The following is a 15,554-nucleotide window of genomic DNA, read 5'->3' as shown; positions in this document are numbered from 1 at the left end:
GTACAGCTTTCTGCATCGTCTTGTAAGGATGTACACTCAGACCTAGCTGTCTTATGTATTTTAGATTTTTCGAGATAACAACAGTAGTAGAGAGAATAGTAAGATACTGTCCGGATACTTTTCATTCTTCATTGTCTCTGAATAGCGTTAACGCTATGAATAACTTTTTACAAGGTAAATACTTCTACTGTTTGGTTACGTTGGCTGTGTCAGATTTATTAAACCGTCCATCGAATCTGACTTCCATTTTGTTGTTTTGTTACATGTTTTTAATTATTTTTATATTATCCAGAAGAATTTCTCTATTTTCCAAAGATAAATTAAATATTTATGTCTTATTCTGTTAAAACCTTTATTTAATTAGGTCAAGGATGATCTATTTTACTCTTAATTTTTTAAATAATTTTCCAACAATTTTTTTTTGTAGCGAATACTGAATTTATCTACCCAATCTTATCGTATATGTTAGGTTTATACTCGATTCGATTGTGCCTAACTTTAGTATGTTTTGTACAGCTTTTAGCGTGTTTTAAGTGTTCTTCAGTGTGTCGTCGTTGTTGCTGCCCATAATATTTTAAGATTTTGTTTAATACCCTATTTTTATCTGCAGCTTTTCTATTCTTTAGCCTTTCAGTCTTTAGTGTTTTGAACTTACTGCTTGTTTATATTTACGCTTGTTATAATTTCTGGTTCTAACATCATTTATTGTTTCTCTGTATGCAGTATTTTTAGACTTCTTCTTCTTCTTCTTAACCTTCTCTCATCCATGTTTGGACATAGGCCTCTCCCAACTCCTTCTATCGGTCTCTATCCTGAGCAACATATTTCCAATTTCTTCCGGCTATTTTTTTAATATCATCAACACATCATTTGTGGTCTTCCTCTTGGTCGTTTACTTTCGTAAGGTCTCCTTTTTAGACAGTGAATTCATATTTTTTTTTTATATGTTTCTATTAGTTCATTGACTCTCGTTCTTTGAACTCTTATACAGCTTCATACAATAGGTTCTAAAGTTGAAATTAAAATTTTATTTTATTTTACCTAATTTGAATTTGTGAGTTTCGGTTACTAAATTGTATGTTTTAAAATTATACCTATATAAATAAAAATAATATTTCCACCAACATTTTTTTTCAATGAGTAATAAAATAACGTCTCTCTTACCTGTCTGTAAAATGATTTGTTAAAATCCTCCCGCCATCTCAACTTTGTTTTGATAGCTTTGTAAGCAACACTACTTGACTTCACCACAAAACCAATATTATTTTTAATTAAATTCTAAGCTTCTTACACCAGATTCTTTCCACTTCAAAGAGTCTTCCGAAAACTTTTGTCTACTTAAAATCCCATTTTGCTACAAAAGCACTGACCATTCACCGGTAATGTAATATAATTATAGGTTACCTCACTTACTTTTATAAACTACTTTAGCGGCTTTTGCGAACCCAGTTTTTGTATTTATGCAAAGGATTAGTCAGGACTTACCGCATTTTCGGCTTAGGCTTTGTCAGAAAATGTTCTTTACCTTTACTGGCAGGATCTTTATGTTCAGAGTTTTACTTTTATCTATTATCTGCGAAGTAGCATTAAATGAATACGATCTACCTTCATAGAAATGATAGATCTATGTAACTATTCTAAAGAACTTTTAGAATTTAGTCATAAACATCTAATAGGAAATATTTATGACCTGTAAGTAGACGCTTATTTACTAACCAACTTTAACAACAAAATATTATCAACAAGTTGTTTTTTATACTCTTTTGCTGCTTTAACACGTTCAGCTCCGTCTCTTTTTTTAAGGGAAACCAGTGGGCCACTGAGATGTATTTGTGTAAACTAATTAATTTTTAAGGAACACTTTAAAAAGTCATTTATAATAAATATGGGTACAAAAAAATATTAATTTGGCCACAAAAAAAACTCATCACGTGAGTCGCGTTGGTGGCCACAGGGCAGGAAATGTGTCGGTTGAACTTAAAAAAAAATAATAATCTGATTGAGAAAAAGATATAATTATAAACCTAGATAACTAACATAAGAAAACAAATTAATTATCTAATTTTCATTTTCTTCATGAAAACGTCTAAAACAATTTTCTAAGCACAATCCCGGATGTTTAGGGCACTCCGCACAATAAAACAATGAGTCCTTTTTTTCTTTTTTAGTTTGCCAGCAATATTTACACCGTCATCGTTTTGTAATACTAGCTGATTTAGGGCAATGGGATGGCAAAGGAAACGTCAATTATAGAAATAGTATTTGTTGATTAGCATAATTTAAAAAATATTTATGCCTATTTTTTTGTATCACCTCATAGTTTTGTGTTCGCTACTATAATTATTTTAACATTTGGCTGCCTTGTAAGTCAATACCACCTTTATTTTTGTTATATTCAGCGACTAAACGGGACTTTTCTTTATCAATTCCTTTCCTAGATATTGTTGGAACCATTTCATAACCAAATTCGGAAGAGATCATTTAAATATCTCGCTGATCTTTCCATTTACACACACATATCCCTTTATTATTGTAAGCACTCACCAGTTCATTTTGTTTTAATTTTCGAGAAACAACTTCGTGTGGATTTTCCGCTCTTCCTGTTCTCAATGTTCCTGTAAGATAAGTTTTAACCGAAAGTAGTTTTTTACACAATGGAACACTATTATAAAAATTATCTATATATAAGGAGTGACCAACATTTAGTTTCGAATCCATCAAATTTAGCACTACTTTTTCCGTATGATTACGTCCTCCAACTACAGGGTCACTAGCTCCACTATAAACTAATATGCGTTGAATCATCCCGGTACATTCTGCCAAAGTATACAGTTTGACACCATATTTTTGTCGTTTGCCCTTGAGAAATTGACGAAAACTAAGTCTTCCTCTCCATAAAATCATAGATTCATCGAGGGCTAGTTTTCTTTCTGGATAATAACAATTCTCCATTTTATTATTAAAAAAATCTAATAATGGAGATATCTTGGCAAGTCTGGACTGGTTATTGTCACTATTATTGTTAAAATGTAAATCACGCAAAATTAACAAAAAAAGATTTCGGCTCATGTATTGTCCAAACACTGGAATACTAAATAAATGATTTTTCTTCCAATAATCATTCATACGATTAATTTTTATGGTTCCCATGTGAAACAACAAACCAAGAAAAATTTTAAATTCTTCTACAGTTATATCCTTCCAAGCTGCAATTCTACTTTTCTCAGATTTACTTAGGGAAAGAATATCAACGGTATATAAATTGCTATTTTGAATAATCAGGTCATAGAATAATTCACATGCCAATAAATTGAAGTAATCAATAGGATTGCTGCCACCCACATTAATTTTCAATCCTGGTATTGCTGTAAATGGTAGCACTATAGGATGTTGAAACTCTGAAGACAATTCAATAATATTTTGAGACTCATCATCACCATCATCATCTTCAGATTCTTCTTGTAAATTAGGATCGTCTGTCCGAACATCTTGATCACAATATAAATCTTTATCACTTGCGTCACTATCGTCATGTGAATCTTCTAATATGTGTAGTAATTCATCATCTGAGATTGGCTGAGAAGTTTCCCACCTACCTCGTTAAGAAGTCGAAGGTTGCCAATATTCATCACTCATTTTAAATATAATTTAAAATTGAAGTATTAAGCAAAACACATGCAATGACTAACAGTAAAACCAAAAAACACCCAACACCGAAGACGTAGAAAATATTACTGAATGCATAGCAAAATAAATCGACGGGATTGGATTATGATAATAGAACAAATTATTGGAAATGCAATATAATCTAAATACATCTGGTGATTCTTTCAAAGCTTACCGATGCTTTTACTTTTATTACTTTACAACCTTTTATTACAGCTAATTTTGTCGTTTTCGAGCACGTCTAGCTTGAATATTTAAAAAGTAAGCAATGAAATTGAGGTTTTCATATTTTATCATCCAATTTATTAATGGGACAGAAGATATTTGTTATAATTTGTAAAAAATCCGCCTAAATCACAATCATACATTGTCATATACTCAGAATAAAGTTTAACGTCAAAATTCGAAAACCAAACACAAACTCCAGTATATGTCAGTATTTCCAAGCGGCCAGCAGATATTTGTTGTAATTCGTGTAAAAAACCCGCTGAGATAATGTTTATAATTATATTGTCATATTATAGTCAAAAGACCGCGCGACTCGCGTTGGTGGCCTCTGAGGCTATATTCACTGAACGCGACAGTCGCGTTTTCGAACTTGAATGTGTAAATAAATATTCTATTCTACTTAAAAGCATCAAGCTAAAGCATCTTCACAATATTATTATAAATATTTGGGAATAAGACACTCTACTCTCTGATTGGACAATAGCACTTGCGCTCACTGCATTAAAGAGCAGACAAAAGTGATGTAAAAAATTATTGTAAAATCTATTTTCTTGCAGTGACCTATAAAATCATATCAAGGCTGTTATTATCGAGCACTGTCCATTTTAGATCAACAAGTGAGTGAGTACCAAGCAGGATTTAGGACATTAAGGTCTTGTGTGGAAAAAATATATAACATAAAGTCAGTAGTAATATCATGCTATTATAAATTAATATCAAAAAATTTTGTTGTGACTTTTGTTGACCAACAACTTATGACTCAATCGATAGAAAAACAATAAAGCAATTTCTTTTCGAATTTAGCTTAGATAGAAAAACTATAAATTACAAGTCGATGTCACTTTAAAAAATACCATATCAAAGGTAAAATTTAGAGGTAAAGACAGGTGACCTAATTTCTACTCTACTGTTTAATTGTTTGATAAATAAAACAAACCAACTATCGATTATTAAAAAGTTTATTAAATGATAAGCCTAAAAATATTAACAAAACATGTGCTTACATTTAACACGTTTGACAAGGAGTGACATAACCTAAAAACAAAATTCTTCTGTTTTCAAATCTTAAATATTACATTAGTCCAGAAGCTTTGTTTGTAAAGAACACTGTGTTTTAGAGATTATTATATAGTACACAACAACTATACTGTCAAGTGATGGAATACAAACTGGATATGAAAAAAAGGGTCTGAAGGTTCTTTTAGCTAATAATGTGAATGAAGCACTAAATCAACTAAAGCACTATACACATTTGGCGAACTAAGTATCTGCTTAAGGTTACCGTTTATATTATGTGCTAGTCTATAAAATCTCTAATAAGTATACTCTATCAGTAAATGTTCTACAGTAAGGCGGTGAGAATAACAATATTCGCAAGTAGGTGGATTTTTGGAAGTGATAAGGTATCTGTGAGTGAAGCGGGTGTGACCTATACGGAGTCTCCAAATGATGATTTTGTCCCTCCTCGTCAATCTAAGTATCTTAGGTAAGTAAACAGTACGCTAGATCATACGCAGTATTGTGTTTTGTCCATTCCGGTGAGTTTGCCATGTGTTTAGAGTTTTTTGTTTTATACTTGCTGTTAGATCGTGATGAATTTAAATTTTTTCTAGGCGTGAGTCAGAATATTTTGCTTTTCTTATATCTGCGGAATCATTTCCTCTGATCACCACATGAGATGGGGTCTAAAGAATGGTTATTGATGTTCCTCGGTTTATAATGTTGATAATAGATATGTTGAATTCAGTATGTTCAACAGAGAATCAGTGCATATTGTTAGATATTTGCTATTAGATAGAGGTAACGTTGTGTTTTCGGTACAGACAGCACAACCAGTATTATCCCCATTTTTTTGAGGCATCGGTGTCAAGAATTTGGTTGTATTCTCTGGTATAAAGCTGCTTTTAATTTAGTACATTAGAGTTTATTATTAGTTTTATTTGGCATTTGACAGTACGTACTGATACAATGACGTTTACGGGTATGATAATTCGTTAGTATATTAGTTTAAACCGGTACTGTACTTACTTAATTTTTTGTAATATTAGATAGAATATCATTTTGCCTTTCTTTCTGTAAATAATTTTTTGATTAGTGATTATCATTTTGTTTTTTATTTGGGTGTGCTGGCGCCCTTCATGTAGACTAAAGCAAACGTTGGCTCCCTCTAGGGGGTTTCACCTCAAAGGTTCGGAAACGCTGATTTAATCTCTTTATTTAATTATTGGCTCTTCAAAATCGTCTCACAAAACTCCGCCTTGATCTTTTTATACATTGACCAGGTTGGTTGTAGTAGGTATATTTGTTTATATAGTTATTTCTATTACTTCAAAAACGATATCCTGTGACTGAAGATACATAAGACTTATTGATATAAGAATAAGATGTATTAAGATTATTGGCTCTCACTACGAAAACCATTGGTGTTTAAAAAACCAAACAATAAAAATTGTTCAAAACAACTTTTCAGTATATTAGATTAATTATCCACTGCGCTGACTGCTGAATTTACAATTTTTATTTTACTTTCAGTTTTTAATCAACTAAGACTAAAAGCAACTTTGAAAACTAAAAGTTTGAACGAAAATTAACTTTTACCTAACAACAATATAACAGTTAGTATAAACACAATTTTACATATGGAATAGTCGGTTTAATTGTTGACTTATAACCCACATACGAGCAGAAATAAAATAATAACAAAACATAAAACACTAATCCAGTTACATACATTCGGATTTAATTCATAAGAATTTTCTGAGATAAAATGTCGCAAATAGCTCGAAACGAAATATACTTTTCTTATAACTACTGTAAGCATTATTCGGAGTCTGTCATTTCATTAATCTGCTTGAGGCTATATCATAAAGCTAAAGTGATTTGTTGGGTAATAAATTTAAAGCGATCCTATTGGCAGACTTTTAATATAAGACTGAACTACTCGAGTGATTTCTACCTGTAGTTGTTATAAAAACATTAATCAATTTTTCCAATGTCATACATTGACTGGATTTTAGGTTGATTTTGGTATTTTAGACGTTATTTTAATTATTAACGAAAAAGGTAGCTTGTAGTATAAAAACATTGTACCATTTTAATAATCTGCTTGAGGCTCTGTCATAAAGCTAAAGTGATTTGTTGAGTAATAAATTTAAAGCAATATCATTGACAGACTTTTAATATAAGACTTAACTACTCCAGTAATTTCCACCTGTGGTAATTATAAAAACATTTATTAATTTTTCAGATATCATACATCGACTGGATTTTTAGTTGATTTTGTTTTTTTTGTAAGTTGTTTTAAGTATTCAGGAGAAAGGTATCTTGTTATATAAAAATATTATGTTTGTTAAATTTTTTGTATTCATATTAAACTTTCTCCGTACTTCAAAAAATTAATTAGTAAGGGATTGATTTTATTTATGATTTTTACTCGTTTTTCTGTTATATTTATACGATAACCAATTGCTTATATTTACAACTAAATTGTCATTTAACAAATAAATATATACTTATTTATTATTTATCTGTCAATTAGAATAAGTAGAAATATGTATCTATATGAAGAGGTAACATGGTTTATTGGTTTATTTTATCGGATTCATGCAAAAAAATGAATACCGATGGTAAAAGCATGTTAAAAACCACCTTTACATGCAAAACAACTTATTTTTGCTATACTGGTCCATGCTAACCAGCCTATTTCTAAACAACCAATAGGAGCTCTGCAACTGCCACTTAACTGACCCAGGGAGTCATACAAATTTGAGGATATGTGAGGGTTTATTGTCAAAGTATTTAAAAAATAATAATAATTAATTTATTATTTAAATAATAATGGATGGGGCTAATGGAAGTGTAAGTATTGGTGAAGCAAATAAAGGGACTAGAAAAAAAATTACAGGAGGAAAAAGGAAAAGTGAACAAAAACTAGGTATGTAGCTTCTAGAAGTACTCCCGGTTTTCGTACCGTTTAAGCATAGTAATAAACGTTTCACGTGCGTAAAAATAAGGCCTATTTAACTCAACGCTTTTAAAGAAGAGTTTTATAAAGTTCCAGACACGAAAAGACAAGACAATATAATTGCCAGTATGATTCATACAACACAAATCAAAAGACATACGCCCAGGATGGTAAACAAAAAGAAAAAACTTGGACCTGAGCAAAAGTACTAAATACAATACTTTTTTCAACTGTCTCTGGTGCTAAAGCTTCTCTTTATGTAAAACTTTTTCGCACTGTTATTAGTATTGAAGAAACTGTAATAAAAACATAGCTAAAAAAGTGAATTTTGGGTTTGATCTTGAAGGGAAAAGAGGAGCTGACGTACATTACATATAGGAGTCCAAAAGGTTATATCTGAGTAGTGAGTTCAGTATTAGTAAACTAAGTTAAATAATAACATAGGTTTTAAGTCACCTACCATACTTACAGTACATGCTGCCTTCTCAAAGAACAAATTAAAAGTGCACCAGCACAGTCTGTTGAAAAGGCGCAGCTAATAATTGAAAAGCATATTTATTCAAGAAGAGCAAAAGCGTTTTATGAGTACATAGAAATGAATGTTTCTCATTCTGTTAGCCTTTGCTTTGATCTTCAACAAATTCAGCCACAACCGAAAAGTCGAATTCAAGAAGCTTAATATGCGAGACAAATTTGGTTTTATAACTTATGTATTACTGATTCAAAAACTCAAAATCACATGTTCTACACTTGTACAGAGAAGCAAGCAGGAAAAGGCAGTGTGAAAATATCATCAGCTCCCTTTAACCATTTGAAACAAGCTGATTTTTAGGGTGTTCTGTACTAAGGTTGTTTAGCGATGTTTGTGTTTATTAAAATAAAAATAATATTGTCCTGATGATCACTGATTCATTTGTTGAAAACACGCAAATATCAATCCAAATGATTTTATTATATTTCGCTCTACGCAGACATAGTTTTTACCCACCGACTGTGTTTTTGGAAGAGCAAAAAACCAGTTGAGAGAAAATCCATTTAAATTTTAATGTAACAGAAATACCATGACATTTACAGTGGTATTAACCAAAGAAAAGACAGATATATTCACCAACTTAAAAAAAATTAATGCTTTTCTGACCCACGCCATGGTTGGTACAAAAGTTTGATTTTTGATAAACCCACTGCAGCAGCTGCTGGTGTGGAGCAGGAAGTAATAAGTGACTGTCTCGACTAAGAGCACTGTGCCTTTTATATTAAAAAAAACTTGTTTTTTGCATTAACCACCTATTATGACAATGTTTGTCACTTAGGTAAGGCCTGTATTATTATTTTATAAAAATAGAAGTTTGTTCAGAAAACCATTGTTCCTTTAGTTTATTGTTTTTTTACTTTATTTACATGTAAATCATCTTATATCAACAACATTTTGCACCCAAAACGACTTATTTCCACTGAGTAGTGCAAAAGGTGTTATTGATAAAATAAAATCAATTTTTTGAACTATGTTTTAGCTACCCTAACTAAAATAAGTGTTTTAATCTCATGTTTGGAACGAATACTATTGCATAATATCGATTAGAACTTTTTTTCAGAGATAAGCTATAAGTTTTTCGCTCTCCCTGTAAAATTACTTATTTGTGATTTAACCTCATCATATGTTATTTAAACAGCTTATGGATATATTTTTAGTGGACGTAAACCGCATATTAGACAATTCTTCTTCTTCTTAAGGTACCTTCTCCATTACTGAAGGTTGGCTATAACTACAAAATTTATCTCTATCTTGAATTGTTCTTAGTATCGAATGTGTGTCCATGCCTGTCCAGTCTCTAACATTCTTCAACCAGGACCAAATTCTTCTTCCTGGACCTCTTCTTCCTTCCACTTTCCCTTTCATTATAAGTCGTTGGAAGTTGTATTTTTCTCCTCTGTAAATATGTCCTAGATAACTCGTTTTTCTGTTTTCTACAATATTTACGAGACAATACATACGAGACCGTGGTTACAAATACTTCTTAATTGCACTGATGAATGATTTATTTTTTACAGACAAGAATGAATCAGAAATGAACTAATAAAGTCACATATAGGTATAGATGAAAATATAACCAAAGGATTTGAGAAGAAACAACTGGAGTGATATGGACATGTCTAAAGTAAGCCGGAAACAAGAACCCCAAAAAACGTTCTAGAGTAACAACCGCTACGACCACGAAAAGAGGAAGACTTGGATTAAAATGAAAACATGGGGTAAACAGGTAAAACCCAAATTCGTCTCTATCTTCTGCTTTTTTTAAGCTGTGTGTTTAACCCAGTCCAGTCGCGAATGTTTTTTAGCCAGGATATTTGTCGTCTACCAGGACTCCTTCTTCCTCCGATTTTACCCTTCATAATCAGCTGCAATAACTCATACTTATTATTTCTAAATATGTGCCTAAAATATGCTTTTTTTGCCTTTTAATGGTGGTTAAAAGTTCTCTGTCTCTTCCCATTCTGTGCAACACCATTTCGTTCGTAATATGATCGGTCCATGGTATCTTCAAAATTCTCCAAAAAAGAATGGGGTTTTTTCTTAATGATTGTAAACAAACTAAAGCTTTTTGATTGGATAGTTTTTTTTTGAATGGGAGAATTGATAGTCGATGTATGAGAGAAAGGGGCAGTTGTCATTTAATCATCGAAAGGAAAGTTCGCGTCTCGATAGAGGGTGTGTTCGTGAGTTTGGATACCGGCATTGTGAAAGGAAGTTAGCAGAATTGTGGAAGGAGATTACAAGTCTATGAAAAGATATCTTTGGATCTAAAGTGGGCAGTTTCTGTAATACGTAGGAAATAGTTTGGCGGCATCAAGTTGACTGAAAGAGGTCCTTGTGAAAATTTTATAACTGTGAATGAAGTTTGTTGACATCATTGTCGCTACCATTTTAACTCAAGAGTAGACTTCATTTGTAAAATGTTTTAAAGTTTTGTTTTTGCAATAAAGTAAATATTGAATAATCAGAAAGATAAAAAGTTTTAAAGACATTCATTGAAATTGGCTTTAAATTGGTTTTATCTTCAAGAAGACTTAAAATATTCTTAAATTAATGTTTTTTACTTAAGTTTTTTACATATTTTTTATATACATGTACAATTACCAGATGTCTTTTGCTGTGCTAAGTTTGACTTAATTTGTAAACTGTATTCAGTTTCAATTAATTGTTTATACAACATAATCTTGTAATATTCATTGTCGTTAGCTTCTTTACACATTTAATATCTTTGACTGCTACATATCTTTTTGAGGTAACCCACTTATAATAACTTTTCTATGGATGTTTGGTTTTTCATTTTGTTCTTTTTAGATAAACTGATGATGCTTTCTGATTAGAAAGCGAAACGTTTACAATAAATAGATGAGGTAGCCACCTTCTTAGTCTTTTATTTCTCCACTTTGACCGAAAAATCCACCGCTCTGCGAGTGTTCCTTAATTTATATTGGATTGACGGTCGTACTCCGTCACACAACGTACACAAGTTCGTTGTGTCTCTTATTTTGAATTGAATTTTAAATTCAACTAAACACTGCTACCACCTATTTAACTGATGTATTTGAACTAGAAAAAAAAACAGGTTCGTTTTTAAAAAATTAGTTCGTTTTTTTATAGAAAAAAATTAACCCTGTATAATGTTTTTGAAAAGTCCAATATGAATTTTATAAATTAATTAAATAGAAAATTAAAATCGGATATTAATTTTTGTTCCCACACGACAACTTAATTTTTGGTTAAAAGAAAACAAGTTTAACGATGAATTAAAAGTTTAAGAATGAACCATAGATGTAAAAAATGTTTTTTTTTTGAGTTGCTTAATATTTTGTTCAAAAAAATTCAATTTTTGTAAGAAAATTTACATTTTTTTTATATCTATGGTTCATTTTTAAACTTTTAATTCATAGTCAAATTTAATTTAAGTTTTAATTAAAAATTAGGTCATTGTGTGAAAGAAAAATAAGTATGGCAGTTTAATTGTCTATTTATATTTATTTATAAAATTCTTATTTTATTAGAGTTTTTAAAAACTGTATACAGTGTGAAATTTTTTATATGAAAATATAAACTAATTTCTTAAATCGGGACGTGATTTTTTTTCTAGTTCAAATAAATCAGTTGATTAGGTGGTAGTAGTGTAAATAGTTTGATTTAAATATGAGACACATCGAACTTACCGTTTAAAAGTCTTGATGAAAAAAAAAGAAACCATATATAAAGTTTTTTAGAACTAATATGTTAAACTACTTTAAAAAACCATTAAGAAAACGGAAAGATTTAGCGAAATATCTCACCTCCAATACAACAGGGCCACAACTCAAAATTATAGCTTTTCTCAGGAAAACCATTTGAAAATTTCAATAACCACTATAAAATCAGACTTAAATTTTTGTTAAACTGATCATTATTATTAACATAAATATAACCTTTCTAAATATTTATGAAGGCAATATTTACTCAAAAATGAAAATTTAATTAAAAAAAAACAAATTTTTATACTTACGGCCCTATTGCACTGCATGTTTTGATCTGTTTATTGTGAAATTTGGAAATGTGTCTCAGTTTTTTAAACAATTTTAATTAACTTTATGCTAAAAAATGGTATATTTTTGCCTTTATAATAATAAAGGCAAAAAAAAGAATGTAAAAAACAATACAAACTTTTAAGAAATGTATATTTTTATTAGAATCTCTTTTTTAAAAGTTAGGCAACAAAAAATAAGTCTACAATTGCAATTAGTAGTAGATATTTCTGCAGATCAAACCTATTACACAAAGTTAATTATATTATTTCTAAATGAGTTTAAAAAAATCTAATTATATTAAAGTTGAGGTTATTATTTATTAAAGACTAATCAAAAATAAAAATTATTTATGAAAGGACAATAATTTTGGTTATTTTGACTTCACATTAGTCCGACTCACTTTCCGATTCACCTGAAATTAAATTTAAGAAAAACTGTTGGTGTACTAGTGGAATTATATTAGATTTATAGAGATCTACAAGATCTTTTACTTTTGCAGCTGGTACTTTAGGAGCGGTTATGTATGCTTTATGCAATTTTAATTCCAAAGGTCATCCTCGCATTCGTCGCCTTATATTAATTTGGTTGAACTTTGTTTCACTATAGTCTGTTTTGTAAAAAATTATAAATGGATTTTCTTTTTCAAAGCGCATACATTTTATGTCATTCCATTTTACTTTTTTATCGTTGGTATTGATGGTAAAGTTTGAGCCCACATCTTTTTATAAGAGTTTTAAATTCATTATCTCGGATGTGGATAGTTCCTTGACATCATAAGGCTTCCCTTGTTTTCCTGCTACATGCAGAATTGGAGTCCACTGTGTTGGAGTGTATATTGGTTCTGATTTAAGCATTCGTTTTTTCTGCTTTTTAATGACAGAATGCATACTATCCCCGTCATTCTGTGTATGACCAATAATGAGGTATTTGTGTTTTATACTTTGAATATCTAAATTTTGTATCGCATAAAGGTACAAACTGGCTATACCTTTATTTTCGTTCTGTCCACAGCAATTGTCACAATAAAAAACTACTTTATTTTTCCCCATGCAATGTTCTTGTAGGTACATGAGAACACAGCTGTCAATTTCATTTACCCCTCGTTTTGCAACACCTTCGTTCCAAAAGTAACACATACCATTACTGTTCGTAGTATTATAAATGGTGAAATTAAAACAATTTAATTTTCTTTTATAATACAAAACAGAAATTTTTCCACATGGTGCTTGAAGTACTGCTTGTAAATCATAGCAGCCAAATAAACTATTTTCTAACTCTCTTGCAATTTTAATATCATTTGATTTTTCTAACTTACTCAATTCTTTTTGTCTTAAATGATACTCATACTTTTGTTTAAGGTTTTCATCGGTATAGGGTGCGTTTTTGTAGCTCTCACACAAGGAACACTGATCTTATTTCGGGGTAAAAAAAGATATATTATATTCTGTGTATATACACTTTTTCATAAATACACTTTTTGGCAGGATCTTTCCCAAGTGCCTCTTAATGTGCCTTATACAAGCGATACATTTCAGCCAGGCTCAAACTCCCATCTAAATATTCACAACTGCTTTGAGCACGGAGATAGTGACACTCCATACGAGGGAATGAATTGAAATGGTTTTTAATATAATTTTTTACGTCGTCTGAGGTTTTTCTTTGATTTCCATGTGAACCTCTCTTTTGTTTTTCAAAGACACCATTTTCATCAAATTTTTTTAAGGTATTTCTAATAAATTTATCTCCTATATCTAATGTACGCATGAAAAATGTCTTACAAACCCTTACTCTTTCTTCATTACAAATGAAGTTGTAAGCAATATTATTTCCTCTGTTACTGCCCTCTGTCTTCATTTTATACTTCGGAGTGACTTTACAGGTGTTGGTTAAAACAAAATTTCGCTGCAAAGCGTGATCTGCTAATCCCCAGAATGATCGATTGGTATGGGCTTATTGTTTTGTATTTATTTTGGATGGACACTGATGACGACAACTCTTCATTATTACTACAGCTAATGCCACTACTATCATTATTAAATACGTAATTAAGTTTACTAATATCCCTATTCTTATAATTATTAGTATAACTAACACAAGTGACATTATCATTAACATTTTTTTTCCCATCATCTAATGAACATTTATTATCTAGTACTAATACATCTTTAGATATACTGTCAGAAGCAACATTTTTCATCTCGCTTGTTGAAATAGAAATATCAGAAAAAGCTTCCGAATCTCGTGAGGAATGAGGAATGTAATCTGGATCAACATCCTTTTGACGCATTTCTTTTGAAGAGTTTTGAAAGAAAACATTACCTTTCTATCATATTGATGTAGGTCAGAACTGTATTTTTATTAAGGATGTTTATACACTTAAAACAATTACGAGTATTATTGTAGGATAAAACTTACCAAGATTGAAGATTCTTTCAGTATGAAACGGGCTGGGTTCCTCTGCACCGTCCAAGTGGGCCGAATAAATACTTCGGCTGGGTACAAGTAATTATAAGGTATAATTACTTCGGATTATCCTTCGACTTGGTATATTTCCATTAAGCGGTGGTTCTTTTGTTACGTGGATTTAAATAAACTACTCTTGCTTAGTAGAAATGTATTTCATTTATAAATAGTATACCCTTAATTGGTTGATAGACAATATAATAATTACTATTTATTTGCTCGTTGCTTGTATAATAAATATTATCACTTACAGTTGCTATTGTTGACGTGATCGGATGATTCACCATGCGGCAGTTGAACTTAAGAGCGATGTGTCTTCTCGGACAGTTAAACGTTAAAGAGGGAGAATTCTATGCAATCTTTCGTATCGTCAAATTTTGGTCTGTACCAAAGGATGGTCAGGGGTAGGACGCGGGAGCGCTGTTGCCAGTTTGGATCAAATCCGAACACAGTATATTGGAATTTTCTGTGTCCAGGTTAATCTGTTTTTCAACACCATTTTCTGATTAATTTTCAGTTAATTTCAGTGTCGTACAAATGATTGGTTCATCCCTGATAACAACATGGTTGTAATCTATGTCATAGTTTACTGCACACTCACTTATTATGGTATCCTGAAATTAAATATAAATGTCTCATTAATGCATAGCTATAATACCATAAAAGTATTCTCATTCAA

Source organism: Diabrotica undecimpunctata, chromosome 4 (genome assembly GCF_040954645.1).
Source record: "Diabrotica undecimpunctata isolate CICGRU chromosome 4, icDiaUnde3, whole genome shotgun sequence".
NCBI lineage: Eukaryota > Metazoa > Arthropoda > Insecta > Coleoptera > Chrysomelidae > Diabrotica > Diabrotica undecimpunctata.
The sequence above is the reverse complement of the archived record's forward strand: the minus strand, read 5'-3'. Positions refer to the sequence as shown.